Source organism: Amblyomma maculatum, chromosome 6 (genome assembly GCF_055883805.1).
Source record: "Amblyomma maculatum isolate TAMU_Amacu chromosome 6, ASM5588380v1, whole genome shotgun sequence".
Taxonomy (NCBI): domain Eukaryota; kingdom Metazoa; phylum Arthropoda; class Arachnida; order Ixodida; family Ixodidae; genus Amblyomma; species Amblyomma maculatum.
Window position 1 is genome coordinate 94659103 of NC_139349.1, and position 15140 is coordinate 94674242.

Consider the following 15140-nt stretch of genomic DNA (forward strand, 5'->3'; position numbering starts at 1 on the left):
TCGACCATGGTGATTTTTGTCCCAGCATAAGGATTTCTATAAAAAGCTTGAACGCAATTCATCATACCGTTTAATGATGACTGGTGAAGGCTGCTCTTTCTGCCCGGACATGGTGTATTTCTAAAAACACCCGTCTACGTTACTGCTCGCATAGCTTAATAGAGACAGGAAGCTGAAAGGTGGCCCGAGAACATATGACGCGAAGTTTTACGGGAGGAAGTTCGCTGCCCTTCAATTCACGTTCTTCGCGCCGTCTAGAGTTAGCCAGCTACAAATGCAGCGTTCTGTGCGCGCAAAACTGATAATTTTATAATAACTTTTGTTCAAACCGTTTCTTAATTTGAAACAATATGCGAGCATTGTGATCACAGAACATTAGATACCATCGCACAGTATGGAGGCATCTGCGAAACCACGAATGGTAAAAAAAAATGCCGACTGGAACATCATTTTATAATGACGAACACAAGTTGCCCAAGAGCCAAGCCCAGCGGGGGACACTAGAGAAAACTATATATAGTTGTAGGAGAGTAGTTGTTATTGTTAACAAACTGATAAATACTCTTTTGGAAACAGGACGCTCATGTTGTAGAGAGTGAAATCAAAATTCTGCAAAATTTGTTTAAGCCACCCTTATTAGGTACACTACTAAAAGCGTTTCAAAAAACGAGCCAGATGACGTCAGTCTAAGAGGTAGTTAAGGTTGCGATTGGTAGCGAGCAAAAAACGTTGGTTTTCACATCAGGAGCCGCACCGAAAACCATGGTGGTTGGCAAAAACCGAAGGATTTCGAATCAGGATGTGTTGCGACTTGTCAGTACATATTGTTGCCTTGGTAGTTTGCATGCTGTGGATGTTGCTGCAATTGAATGATAGCTATCACAATACTGATGTTGATTTCTTTGAAAACTGATACTACTCAAATCTGATTTTAGTTGTCTGGAATTGGGGGGGGGGGGGGGGCTGTAGCAATAGAGTGCTCAGGGATTATTTTCATTATGTGTCTCGAGACATCCTTGGTGCCTTTCAGTATCCTAATTAATATCACCCGGTCCAAGGACACTTGACAAGCTTAGCTTATCAGATTGGTTTGCTATTCCATAAGAAGTTATCGTAAGACGCAAACCAGCGAAAATGTCAACCTCGTGAGCGTGATGCAACTTTGGAGGAGTCATTGCTAGTAAAAGAGCTACAAATCGGAGAATTCTTCAGTGACACGTTAGTTTTGTAGAAAACTTTTATGGTAGAATGATGGCATGACGTTCAGGGGGATTATACAGCGTTTTTAGTGTGAGGAATCTCTCACGTGTCCGTGAAGCACCACAAATGCTTTTCCCACTTCAATGCACTTGTCAAGAGCTTTCCTTGATGGAAGGGCAGTTTGTTTCATTTTAAACGTTTCTGAGAATTTAAGAAAGCTTGGGCTTCCTGGCCACACTTCGAATGCACATGATAGGTACATGTGTAATTATGAGTAAAAATATACTGTGCTTGAAAATGAGCCAATTTTACGAACCCTTCTCTGGAAAGCGTATATGGTGAAGTTTGGAAGATCTTGTCAAACAGAATGAAAAGTCTTTTTTTTTTTTTTTCGTAAAAACAATTATGCATGGTTTGGGAGTATCGATGGGCGAGGAAGATATGTAGAACAATGTACAGTGATTGCTGAAGCCAGCAGTGCGCGATAATAGCGTTCTCCATTCAGGGCTCGGAGCAAAAAGGCAAATATTTTAGGGAAAATGGAGCCCCGAAACTGTGCGTGAAGGTGAATGTAAAAACCTAATAAAAAATCCTTCTCAATTGTCAGTATGTGTGAATAAGCAAACCGATTAAGCTCTAAAGCTGTAATGTCGTCGCTTAGTAAGTAAATGGCCAGGGGAAAGCATTGTTTAGACCCTGTATTACCGAGTACCGAGTACTGTATTACCGAGTACAGAGTACAGACTAAGAAATTCAATGTCGCTGTCTGCAGCGCGATAGCATACATCGAATAGGATTGTAGTCTGCAGAAGCCATATGTTAACAGAAACAATGTCATGATTGGAGATGATGAATGCGACTCACTTTATTGTAGTAAAATGTGTAGGGTCCTCCGCCGTCGATCTGCAATGTTGCAATAAGGTATCCCAGCTGACAAGAGACGCATGCTACATGGACGTTAAAGCGGAAACCATATGGCGGTTACATTATATGCGGCAGCAATCAAAGAGGTCAGCAGGGCACGACATTGTTACTGAGAAAGCACTACTTGGGCAGAAAACTGCCCCGAGGTGATAACTAACTTGCGCAGAGACGCTGTTTAATGCAACTTTTGGACGCTCCGGCGTGTCGCCTGCAACGAAGTGGGCATGACGCTTTAAGTATAATATAAATATTAGACAAGTATAGGTTTAACAAAATAATTTCTTTACTAAACAGTTAGCCCTGCCTGGTGTTTTCTCGGTCCCTTTCGAAATCACCACCTGCCAGGGGCACGTTTAAGATTTTCAGAATCTGTAAGTTTTCCAACTGTCGATGACGCCAAAGCCAGCGCTTACGGCATCAGACATTTTATTTTGAAGCGGAAGCTTCACGAGGGCAGCGAGCTCGAGCAATCAGCGTCACTGTCGATGGGAGCCTGAAAGAGCGCCAACTCGGGCCTCTTCTTTCATGTGGAAGGCTGACATTAAAATCAGCCTGCCATGTCATTTGAATTTCCGTTACCCATATGCCACGGGTAGGAGCTGCTAACTCGGGTCGCTCCTTTCATATGGGAGGGTGATGTCAGAATCACTCACTCAGCGCCATAAATAAATAAATAAATGTCAGAATCAGCCTCCAGAACCCTTTGCATTCACATTACCCCTAGGACACGCAGGCACGTCCGTACGGCTTGGTTCAAGCGGGACTCTATATGTGGGCTGGTAGCTTAGACTTTCATGTCATACCGTTAAAGGCTGAGCTTAAGTGTCCCCAATAATGTAGCTCCTTACACTGATCGGCCAAGATAGGGGAATAATGTAGCAGTCAAAACGTTGATCTAGGTTTAACCAGAGCTAAACCACAGCTGATTTTTATTACACGGTGACACTAAAAGATCATGTCTCATCAGATCGGTGGCGGCAAAGAAAATGCGGCGGTGAAATCAGTGAGCGCCTTCAAAACGACGAGCCGCGTGGTCCCGTTACCACTATGTCAGCGTGTTTCGTATTCAAGGAAAAATTCTAGTTTTATTTTCCACGAATGGCGCTCCCGATGAGGCGCACTAATGTCATTTGGAGGTTATTTAGAGCGTGCTATAACCATAGGTAGTACTAGAATGATTTTAACGCAAGATGTTTAGTACACTATGTCGGGGAAAATTGTCCGGTGACGTCAGCGGTGTCGACCATATGAAGTCACGTAGCCTAGAAGTGAGTGTGCCTTTTCGAGTTGATAGTTAGCTGGGAACGTTACCTGACATTGATTGATCAGCGGGTTGATCGGAGGACAGTACAAGGGGAACAAGACGACGACGACGAAACGAGTAGTTGCTCGCAAGAGAGGGCGTGACACGTATCACGCATTAAGCGTGCAAACCCGCAACTTATCATTCCCCGTAGAACCGTAAAAGGATCAGCATTTTTAGGACAACAGCACATTCATTGGCCTAAAGAGGTGCGCGTATTCATGCGATACAGCCGAAAGTGGGCCAGCAGTATTATCGAAAATTGTCAAAGAATTCCTCTACCAACATTTAAAGAACTATTTAAGTATCCCTGAAGCAGTCTGAAACCATTTGTTGGGCACCAGAGCGTAGGAGCTGTTTTTGCTTACGTCGTCCCAAGACTCTCATACCACAGAAATATGGTTTAGAATTAAATACTAATTAATTAGTGCCACACAAGATGAATGCTGTATTTAATTTGCATGCCCTCAAATCGGTCATTTACATATAGCCTCGGATGGCCAGTATCAGATTTTTCACAAGGCAGCTTTAATGGCACATTGGAAGAAACTCTTCTCGTGGTTTTCCAGCAACCAGACACTTTATCGCATATAATTAGCCGCCATAGCTTGAAGTTTGTTTTCGTCCTGTTCTTCCTGTCACGAGCGGCCCTTTTGTGCGTAATGAAATTGCTATAATCAAGTGGCAATGCAACACCTGTGAACGTGATAGTGAAATGCTACCAAAACCATGACAAGTAAAAATAGTCTGCGTAGCTTTCACATGCCTTACTGCCCAGGTCCTTCGGTTATCAGCCCACGAAAGTTCCGAGCAGTGTGACTACGTACAGCACAAGAATACGCAAACGACACAACGTGCCATACGGCGAGAGGCTGTTAAAGAGGAAGTGCCAAAATACAGTGTATATTTTAGAGGAAATTCAATCGCACCCTTGTTCTCAATCTACAGAAATACATTAGTAACAAGGAGCAGAATGGAAACATGTTTTTTCTTCACACTTTTCTTGTTTGTCGGTCGCATTCAGGGATCCTTTTCATAGGGCCCTCCCATCTTTTTCTACACAACAATCTTGAGAGAAGCCGTAAACTATGAGCCCCTTTTGCGTCAATCCGGTGTACAAAGGACGCAAAAGCTGTTCATCTTCCTGCGCTCAAGCTAACAAGTGAACGTCACTATCTAACGTATTCACGGGATTGTGGACATATAATGCGCATAAAGGCCGCAAATTACGCACCACTGCAGCTTGCTTGTGCCAATATAGTGGCCGGGCGGCGCGAGGTTTCGCAAAGGCTGTCACCAGCCTGGACTATGGCGCTGCCATCAAGGCACCCTAAGTGAGATACCTATACTCCTAGGCGATGGAAATAAGCTGTGGGCGAGGAAAGGCAGAACAGGGAGCGTAGAGAGGGTGACAGGTCGAGAGCTATACCCAGGGAGAAAGGAGACGCTGCAGCTGCGTTGATGTTTTTGGTTTGGTTTATGGGTTTTAACACCCGAAAGAGGCCTCAGCCTATGAGAGAAGCCGTAGTGGAGAGTTGCGGAAGTTTCGATCAACTGGGGTTCTTTAACATGCACTGAGACCGCACAGCACACGGTCACCTTGCTTTTCGCCTTCATTGAAAAGCGGCCGCGGCGTTCTGGCTTCGATCTAGCATCCTTAGACACGGTAGTCGAGAACCATAAACACTACACCACCGCGGCGGGCTTGATGCACTTGGGTAGCATCTACTCGGCATACACGCAGGAACAGTTTCGATCGGCGCCTAGTGCCACATTTGTCAATCCCAGCGCACCAAGGAGAGGAAACTCGGTCATCCCGGTGCGCTGGCACACTAAATGATTCAAAGTGATTGAGAGCAAAAAAAAAAAAAAAAAAGAAAACTTCCTGTCATTTCTTTGCATAGACGGTAACAAAAACACCTAGCATGCTGAATAATGTAAACTCACGCCTACGGGCTTAATAGATCTCATTGGTTGCCTTCGAAATTTTTGCGAATAACATGACCTGCTCAAGAATTGGCTGGCTTCTTTTCAAGAGATACCGTCCCTAAAGGTAATTTCCGATACTAGGCCCTTTCAATTAGAGGAGCTAAAAACGCAAGAAAGCATTTCTAGCCGCCCAATGAGCTCATACACTCGATGTTTTTCTCAAGCGTCAGCGTAGATTTTAATATGGGTGAAGTGATAAAGACCTCTGAGCATGCATACTAGCAATCCCCGCGGAGCGCTTCAGAGCCGGCTTGAGCGGTGCTGTAACATGGCTAACGGGGTTGCGTGCCTGCATATTTTCTAGATCGAATCCTAAGGGGCACAAGAGGTAAATACACTGAAGCTCCATTGCAATGCTATTGGCGGCACATTGAGTGCTTTTTAAACATTGAGGCTTCGTGGCGCAAATTGTGGCATCCGTAATAAAGGCTCACCACCAAATTTCTTTTTCAGACCGTGTACCTGGAACGAGTCAACATCGCATTTCCAGTAAGGATGCAACGGAATGCCCTCCGTGGACTTTCTGGCCTTCATTAGCTAGCAGCTGTATAGTTGTAGAAACATTTTAGGAACATTCAGCTATTAGCTTTGAAACCGGGATATAAATGATAAATAGCGAGGTGGCTGCTTGCAACACACGTGTTGCTTTATTTCAGCACTAGGAGTTTACAGGCATCACGATTAGCACATAAAGAGCCTATATGCCCTTAATATACGACCTACATAAGGCACAGAATCTGGAATTTTAGATCAGAACTATAGATGTGGCCTGCCCTGAAAGAACAACAGTATAGTTGTTTCGCTTTGTGCGCAAGATGCATAAACATCATGTCTTTTTGGCTCACTATTGTAACAGGTGGCTTCTTTCGCTGAAATTAAAGTTCTCACCTTGCAGGGCAATGCTGCGGAGTTTTAATGTGAAAGCTTCCAAATAAACTTGCATAAAAACACACACACACACACACACACACACACACACACACACACACACACACACACACACACACACACACACACACACACACACACACACACACACACACACACACACACACACACACACACACACACACACACACACACAGCCAGCCCTTTTGAATCTGCATCTGTAACCTTATCTTCTTATTTGGGCTATCATTCTTCTTCAATACATTTTTTTAACATTTTGTCGCTCCGAGATTTATCGTCCTCTTCGTTCACGCTTCTTGCAGTGTTTGTACGCCCACTTTTGGCGACACTTTACAAAAGACCGAAGGGAGGCATATATAGTACGTATGGCCGACAACGTTCTGCACTCGGCCCACACTTTAGAAACAAGCACCCAGGATGACATTATGAAAGAAGTGGAGCGTATACTTGAGCGTGTATCAAGTGAGTATTATAAATAGGCTGCTTGGGAATTATGCTGTACATTACCCGCTGTCTGGTGGTGTATTCTACAGTTTTAAAATATGAAATTGTTAACCTCCCCGTAAACGATGCTAATATCGTGGCAGGTGACTGAAAGTTGTGGGACATTTGTGCATCGCGCAATTTAAGGATAAAATGGTGCATTTTAAGCGCAGTTGACATCACCTCAGCTATGAGTTGCGAAAATAGTTATTGTCTATTTCGACGTGGCGACAATGTTCCCACCATGATTTCTTGAGAAGCTCCTACGTCCATTAAAATGCCCATAATACTTTGATTTTTAATCAGGAGCAGCTACATATCGAAAGGAATTGCTTTTTCCTTGCTGATTCCTGACTGATTTCTGAAACTGAAACATTTCCCATTTGTCCACCGAGTCACTTAGCCTCGCTACTAAAGATCGAGGAATGAGAAAACCAATTCAGGCAACTCAAGTCTTTTTGTGAATATGACTGTACCACCACTTTGGCTAGGCAGCTATACAGTGACGTGATATGAAAAGTTTTAACACATGAAATCTTTATGCACTCTTTTATTTTAGATGATACCAGTGACTCTGGCGAAAACAACACCGAGGATAGTAAGTAGTGCAACGCTTCTCTGCTATTTTTTATACTGTGAAGATTCCTACACCGGCATCTTTGCCACGCAGCCGTTCAATACTGCCATATGAAAAATTTTAGCACATGAAGGCTTATTTTCTTCTTTTGTTTCAGCCGACCGTGATGATGAATACGAGGAACACATAGTAAGTCAGGAAACTCCTTACTTCTATTTCCTATATGCGCAAATTACTACGCCGCCAAATTTTACGCGTAGCCATATTTAGCGTCATTTCAAAAATTTGACCGCATGAAGGCTTATTTTCACTTGTTTCAGCTGAAGCCAGTGACTGATACAAAACAAGAACGAGCGGAGTATGTCGTGCTACTTCTCTCAGTTTTCCGTATACCGCAGAGATGGCTATCCCACCACCTTTGCCACGCCGTCGTACAGTGGCATATCTATTGAAAGATTTAACGCATAATAGCTTATGTTGTGTTACGTTTCAAGAAACACCATTCACTAATATGCAAACGAGGACTAAATTGAGTCGTGCTATTCCACTCGGTTTTTGTCATGCCGCAGAGATTCGCGGTGAAAACATGCAACGCTTATGTGTGGCCTTTAGCAATAAATCAAAACAGTTAATCGCCTAGTAATAACTAGAGCCCAAAACTTTCGTGCTCTTAGTGTGGTTATGGTAATGTTGAGCAACCTTTAGTTTGCCTTGAAACAGTTCTACTTATCATCTTTAGTAATATCATTCACATCGCTTTTCCGGAAAGCTACAGACTCGTCATTACTCTAAGGAATTATTTCGCTCCTTTTGTGTTTACAAACACAACAAGCCTCACGTTTTTGGTTCTGCTGGCGCCGTTTTGGCACCGAGAAGCTCCTAACCACGACGGGCGTTATGCGCATCACGAAAACAGCAATGGACGAATTGATGCTTTTTGTTTATTTTGTTTTGTTTTTATTTATTTATTTAATAATTTTATTTATTTTTTTTTATTTTGTAACAATTGAGTGCTTCTGAGTGACCCCGTTGGGCATTCTGCGTCGGTGAAGACAGCCAGTGATATCAATTGGATTGCAGCCGGTGATCTATGGCGTATATCGATGACAATATCGGTAGTAGTTTTTTCAGACAAGCTTACCAATCTGTTTAGGTATTGTCAGTGACTCTTCATTTAGTTCCAATTCGTCGATTTCCATTTCATTTGCTATTTTATATATGTGCAGCTCCTTTATGCAGAGCTATACACGTGAAAGGTTTACCTTTAGTTTCTTATTCTATGTGCTTGGTGCTGTGAGCGGAACTTTAGCTCCAAAATGATGTTTTCAATTGGTTTCTTTGTCTCATGCCCGTGTCCTGCACAATGAACAAAGAGAAATTTGGGCGCGGATAGTCATGCCCACCAGTTTGCAAACAAGTTGGCGGTTTTTGTTTTAAGCCTATATCATTGCTTTGTATAAAGGTAAAGGAGCCTAGGGGATTCGTTGAGGGGATCCATAGTTTGCCACATAATATTGCCAGTAGGAGTAGCCAGTAGCATTCGCGCGAACCGTTTCTGGTTTCTGAAGGTTTGGCTTTTTTGCAACTATAACTCATGCTCACGGAATAATATTTGCCCTAAGAAATAGTCATTTCATTTCATTTATTTTCCTTAAAGGCCCGGTGAGGGGCATTATTCGTTAGTTATATTATGTAGCTTGCACTGAGGTTCCTTTTTCTTCTCTTGAACCTGATGCTTCTGCCTGGAATGCCCCAACGGTGGCGTGACAAGCGTAATTTTATAGCATACCTATTCTTGAACAGTTGCTCAAAATGGCTGAATAAGAATATAACCGTTGCATGGCTGTATATTGATCAGTATTTAAATAAAAAATGTTTGAGGTGGTTTGGGCTGCCAGTCCTTCAAAGAATTCAGGACTTTTGCATAACCCGTAGGGATACCACACATAAACATCGCATAACCTATGATTGAAATGGCGCATAGTATGTAGTGTTTTCTTAAATGTCCATTTGCAAAAGTTAAAATTAAACTCTCTATACTTCGCCATGAAAGACTCTTTTCCGCACACTAAGGTTTAATGATCACAGCTGAATATGCGATGTAGAAACGACTTCTCTGCGGAAGTTTTTTTCAGAAATCTGAAGCTGAGTATCGCACACAAGTTTTCATGCGGGCTGGCAGTTGTATGTATACAAGTGCGCTTGCTGTAATACGTTTCTCTGGTGAAAGAAACATTCTTTCAGGAATTTTTCAAGTATTTATAGACGGCAGCGCCAGAAGTGGACCTGATTCATAGACGGTTGTAACTCAGTGCTACAGGTGGAGCGACAAAACCAGTTGTCACCAGATTAGTGCTTGGGAAAGGTGTGGATACTGTTTTCCGAGAATTTAGCTGGTCGGATCCAAGAAAAAGGTCAATAAACTCCTGCCATTGACCACTGTGGTTGCATTAAATGCATCTGATATAAGAGTGTGCCTCTTGTTTTCAGAACCTTTTTTTTATAATTTCCAGCATTGCATTATGTTTTGCTGTTCGGCCAACATTTGCATCTGCTCCTGCGACATCGGAAAACACCCTGCAATTCGTGTACAAACGTTAGCCTCTGCCGGAATTCTCTAATCATTGTTGCCATTGTTTAGCTTGCTTGGACGCCAGACAGCGGACAGCTTTATTTTGCAAGTGTTGGTTATTGGAAATGTAAATTATTCACGCAATATACTGGAAGCCAGCAGTTGTGGAGGTCAGGATTGTCAATAACAATGCTCATTGTGTAATACTTTTCTCAAAATTTATTCTATACTCCTTCAATTATGGAGAGCAATAAATAAAGGTAGAGCTAATAGTACATTTGTAGGTGCCATGCATCCGAAGCCATACCAATCATATACAAAAAAAAAAATAAATAGAGCTGCGCTGAAGGTGAATAAAGTATTAACCTCTATCAGGGGAAGAATGCGAGAACAATAAAAAAAAAAAAGACTATGTTCTGTAGATCACTCAGCAACTTATCGGCGATGCTCCACAGCAGATGGGAGGTATACCCTGCCGATGCTAGCCTCTGTATCAGGACGCGCAAATTGGAGCTGTCTTCATGCTCTCAGGACCTCTCGACGGCGCTCCTCATGAGTCGACGATCCCTCATTTCGCTAGCTTCGAATGGGACGATGTGAATGAAAAAAGCAGCTTTTTTGAGCGTGCCTCATACTGCCAGCAAACTTGGTCTAGGAAAATTAAGGTAACCCGTTTGTGTAAAAGTAAAAATATTTATGACACTGAAGCCATTTGGTAGAAAATAATGTTTACACGCTCCAGGTGCCTCCTACAATGCAGAGCTAAATGGCCTGCTGCAAAGTTGAGCCTAGCTTCACTGTGGGTATGCTTTACAACCTTCTGATTTACATAAACAGAACATTTGGTGTTCTTTTTGCTTTCTTGTTTTTCTTAAATTTATCCTGCCCTTTTTCTTCAAGAATGCTTCATATGCGCATACTCGCGCGCCTCGACCCACTGAGACATTCTTGCGCCACCCGTCAAAACACCGCGTCAGCTTCGGCTTTTTATATATCGCTTCAACGATCGAATTAACAAGGATTTAGCGCGCTGTCGTTAAATGTCACGTGTTGACGAATCTCTTACTGCGTCAGCATCGTCATTGGTTGTGAGCGTAAAAACCCGATGGACATTAAAATTCAAGACCAGATTGAAATGTCGAATTGTTGTTAAATTCCACAAGGAAGTTCATGTAACCAAAAGAAAGTAGTTGAACAGTAAATGAAAGGACTTAGCTTTGAGTGGGGTCAGAATTCGGGTCCAGGGCTAGAGGAGTGTGAGGAAGACGCGCAATTCTTAGGCCACGAAGCAGCTGGTTCGAACTGAATAGAGATGGACCTACTGAACGTGCGATGGTGGTGGTGGTAATAACTTTTTTAAAATAGAGGAGTTTGGGGCATGCATGCCCCTGGGCCCCCGCACGACCCCACTACACTCAAACGTTCATGTTCCTATGGTAAGACGAAAGCCTTCAATGGCTCATACTGTGGTGGACAAAGTGTGTTCCGCTTTTGCGGCGGCTGTCGCGTAGCGTTCTTTAGCGCACGTTCAAGTGTGGGATTGCAGATGGCAGGATCGCTAGACAAGATCAGACTTCTCAGGCTTTCGCCTTTCACTGCTTTAGTCGCTAAGGCCCTCGTAATTTTTTTTGACAGACGCGCATTCATACCTCGTTCGCAATGCGTTCATAACTCGTGTCTGTTTTTGACAGCGTACGTCCAACTGCAGTGCGAGATTTCGCCTTTGTGCAACGTGTGTCGCAAAAGTTTTGCTGATTTGTTTTTAGAAATAAGCACTGGATCAGTGGCGGTGACAGGTCTGCGCTGATGCTGCAGTGTTTTCATCTAGTGTGCACGTCTTGAGAATGCCTGGACGTTGCTGTGTACCGCGGTGCCGCGGAAACTGTGATGGTGGGGATACAGTGAGAGTCTTCACGTTCCCAACGAACCCTGTGAGAAGGGCTAAGTGGATAAAAGCCATCCATCGTGCTGATTTCACACCAGGAAAATGATCGGTGGTAAGGCAAATATTCCTCTTTACTATTTGTTATCGGCAACTTCTTTGCATCATTAACGCTACATAGATACTCCGAGATTATGTGTACGTGATACTTACCTTAAAAATAGCGAGGGACTTTAGCAAGTAAAGTAGTGGAAGGCGAAAGCCCGAGAAATCTCATCTTGTCTAGCGTTCGTGACATCTGCAATCCCACACTCGAACGCGCGCCAAGGAACGCCACGCGACAGGATCGCGATGGCGTACCATCCAAACGAACACTTGTCGGAGAAAGTGCGACTGATACTGCGCCTTTCCTCCAGAAGTCTCATTTTGTCTAGCGTTCCTGCATCTGAATTCCACACTTGAACGCACACCGAGGGACGCCAAGTGACAGCTGCCGCAAAAGCGGGACACACTTTGTCCACGACAGTATGAGCCATTAAAGGCTTCCGCCTTAAAAGAGAAAGTTTCCATAGCTATGGTGCGAACGTTATTCTATACTACGTGAATGTGACTTAGAAACACAGTATTACTGATATTTAGTGCGCGCGGACTTAAACTAAATTGCGATCATTAGAACCTTAAAAGGAAGGGCTGCTGGTTGTTTTTACCTTCTGGTATTGCATCCTTCTAACGTCTCATTTCACATCCTAGGCCTGGCCGCGTCCCTATAGGCCTTTGTACGTGCCCTACATGAAGAAATACATGGATGCGAAGACAGGAAGAGTATATTGAAGCTAAGCTGACTGGTACGACTTCGACCTGACGCAGTACCAAGCATACTCCCAAACTGCTAAACGTATCTTTCTGGTCCAGCTACAAGTGCTTCTCGAGAGTATTTTTTTAATAAATACTTTCATACTCGATACATTTTACGTATTTATTGAGCTGAAATCAATTCTATAGCCAAAAATAGTCTACTGCTGATCGTAGAGTTGCATGTTTTGAGTGCTATGAAATCATTGCGAAACTTTCTTAACATTTGTTTCCAAAACGAGTACAGAAACTTAAGAACGTCCCGCCGTTTATAGAGCTGACTCTGAAGCTATGTTTACATCCGTAGCGTTATACTAACACTGGCACAATAAAAGCAGTGCTTCTGGCTTTTCATAAACTCATTTAGATTATGTGCTGTTGTCTGAAACTAACCTTTAGAAAACCCGCTGCACGAATATACAGACGTTTACTTACGATATTGCAGCCGACTGAAAAGTTATGTATTACCTTCCTCCCTTCCCTAACGGCGCGGTTCAGGTGTCCACAGAAACAAGAGTGACAGATACTGAGCCTTTCCTTTCCTATGAACCAATTATTATTATTATTATTATTATTATTATTATTATTATTATTATTATTATTATTATTATTATTATTATTATTATTATTATCATTATTATTAAACAACGGGGCTTAAAACACCAAAGAATATTTTCGCGTGCGGCAACAACTACAATTCTAGTGAAACAATAAGTCCGCAGCAACGCGCAGCAGCGTGCACCTTCCGCGTTCGTCGTAGTGTGATGATGTCTCGGAGGAGCGGAGAGGCCTTGAGTAGTCTAGGTGGTGTTGGCTCCTGCCCTCATCGTTCGCCGCTGAGTGTACCCCCCTCCCCTCTTCCTGCGAGGCTCCGGTTGCTAGCCCCGCCGGGGGTCTTTCTCTCTTTTCACTTTCACTCCCATCTTCCTCCCTTCCCTTACGGCGCGGTTGCGGTGTCCACAGAAATCAAGTGAGACAGTTACCGCGCCTTTCCCTTCCTATAAATAAATCAGTTTAGCCCCGCCGGGGGCCCCGTCGGGGTGGTGCAGTGGTAAGACGCCCGACTACTGTGCCGGAGCCGGGTTCAAACCCGACCTCGGCGGCTGCGTTTCGATGGAGGCGAAATGAAGAGGCGTCGTGTGCTGTGCGATGTCAGCGCACGTTAAAGATCCCCAGGTGGTCGAAATTACTCCGTAGCCCTCCACTACGGCTTCTCTTTCTCTCTTTCCACTTTCACTCCCATCTTCCTCCCTTCCCTTACGGCGCGGTTGTGGTGTCCACAGAAAACAAGTGAGACAGTTACCGTGCCTTTCCCTTCCTATAAATAAATCAGCCCCGCCGGGGTGGTGCAGTGGTAAGACGTCCGGCTACTGTGCCGGAGCACCCGGGTTCGAACCCGACCTCGGCGGCTGCGTTTCGATGGAGGCGAAACGAAGAGGCGTCGGTGTGCTGTGCGATGTCAGCGCACGTTAAAGATCCCCAGGGGGTTGAAATTACTCCGTAGCCCTCCACTACGGCTCCTCTTTCTCTCTTTCTAGTTTCACTCCCACCTTCCTCCCTTCCCTTACGGCGTGGTTGCGGTGTCCACAGAAAACAAGTGAGACAGTTACCGCGCCTTTCATTTCCTATAAATAAATCCGGAAGCGCCAGCTCAAACGGGGGGGGGGGGATGAAAGGGGGCGGAGCTGGTTACGAGGCCGACGCGGATGACGCCGACGAAGACGCGAAACCCAGAAACGGGCGCCAAAGAGCTGCGCACTAAAATGAATTGGTTTCTATTGCAGTTTGTATGTTCAAGGTCTATAAGAAGACAACGCCAATCCAGCACACAGGTACATTAAGTTTGGTTGGGTTTGGTTGGTGGGGTTTAACGTCCCAAAGCGACTCAGGCTATGAGAGACGCCGTAGTGGAGGACTCCGGAAACTTCTACCATCTGGACGGAGTAATGTATATATATATATATATATATATATATATATATATATATATATATATATATATATATATATATAGAGAGAGAGAGAGAGAGAGAGAGAGAGAGATTGAACGCCAGTGCAAGGGAAAATTTACAGTACTCCTACTTACTAGCTTTTTTAATTCCGCTGGAGCAGGCTGTGGTTAGCACTCTGTGATGGACAATTTCTTGCTTTATCTTGGCCAGGCAAAGGTTTCGTTACCTTTAGCAGCGTGTTCTTAGATTTTCGTGATTGGATCAGGCCGCCACGCGCCGAAAGCAACTTCCAATATGATTCGCTCTTCTAACTTCGTCCATCTTTTTAATACCCAGACACTTCTTTCCAAGACACTAGTGTTTGCCTTTTTGCGTTCATTGAAGAGTGAACGCCGGGGCATAGATTGAAACAATTACCTGTGGGTTCCATTGCGAAGTTTCTTCCTCTTTATTATTCTGTTTGCCTTCAGTGTTGTTCTTTTGGCTTCAACGGAGAG

General features: G+C 43.9%; 1 long non-coding RNA gene across 1 annotated transcript; it reads left to right on the forward strand.

Moving 5' to 3' along the window:
- The first annotated feature begins 6674 nt into the window (after nt 1–6674).
- LOC146186302 (uncharacterized) lies at nt 6675–12803 on the forward strand. Its single transcript, XR_014707850.1, has 4 exons — nt 6675–6787; nt 7368–7406; nt 7543–7574; nt 12590–12803. It is a non-coding gene; the product is annotated as an uncharacterized LOC146186302 (long non-coding RNA).
- Nucleotides 12804–15140: the final 2337 nt, after the last annotated feature.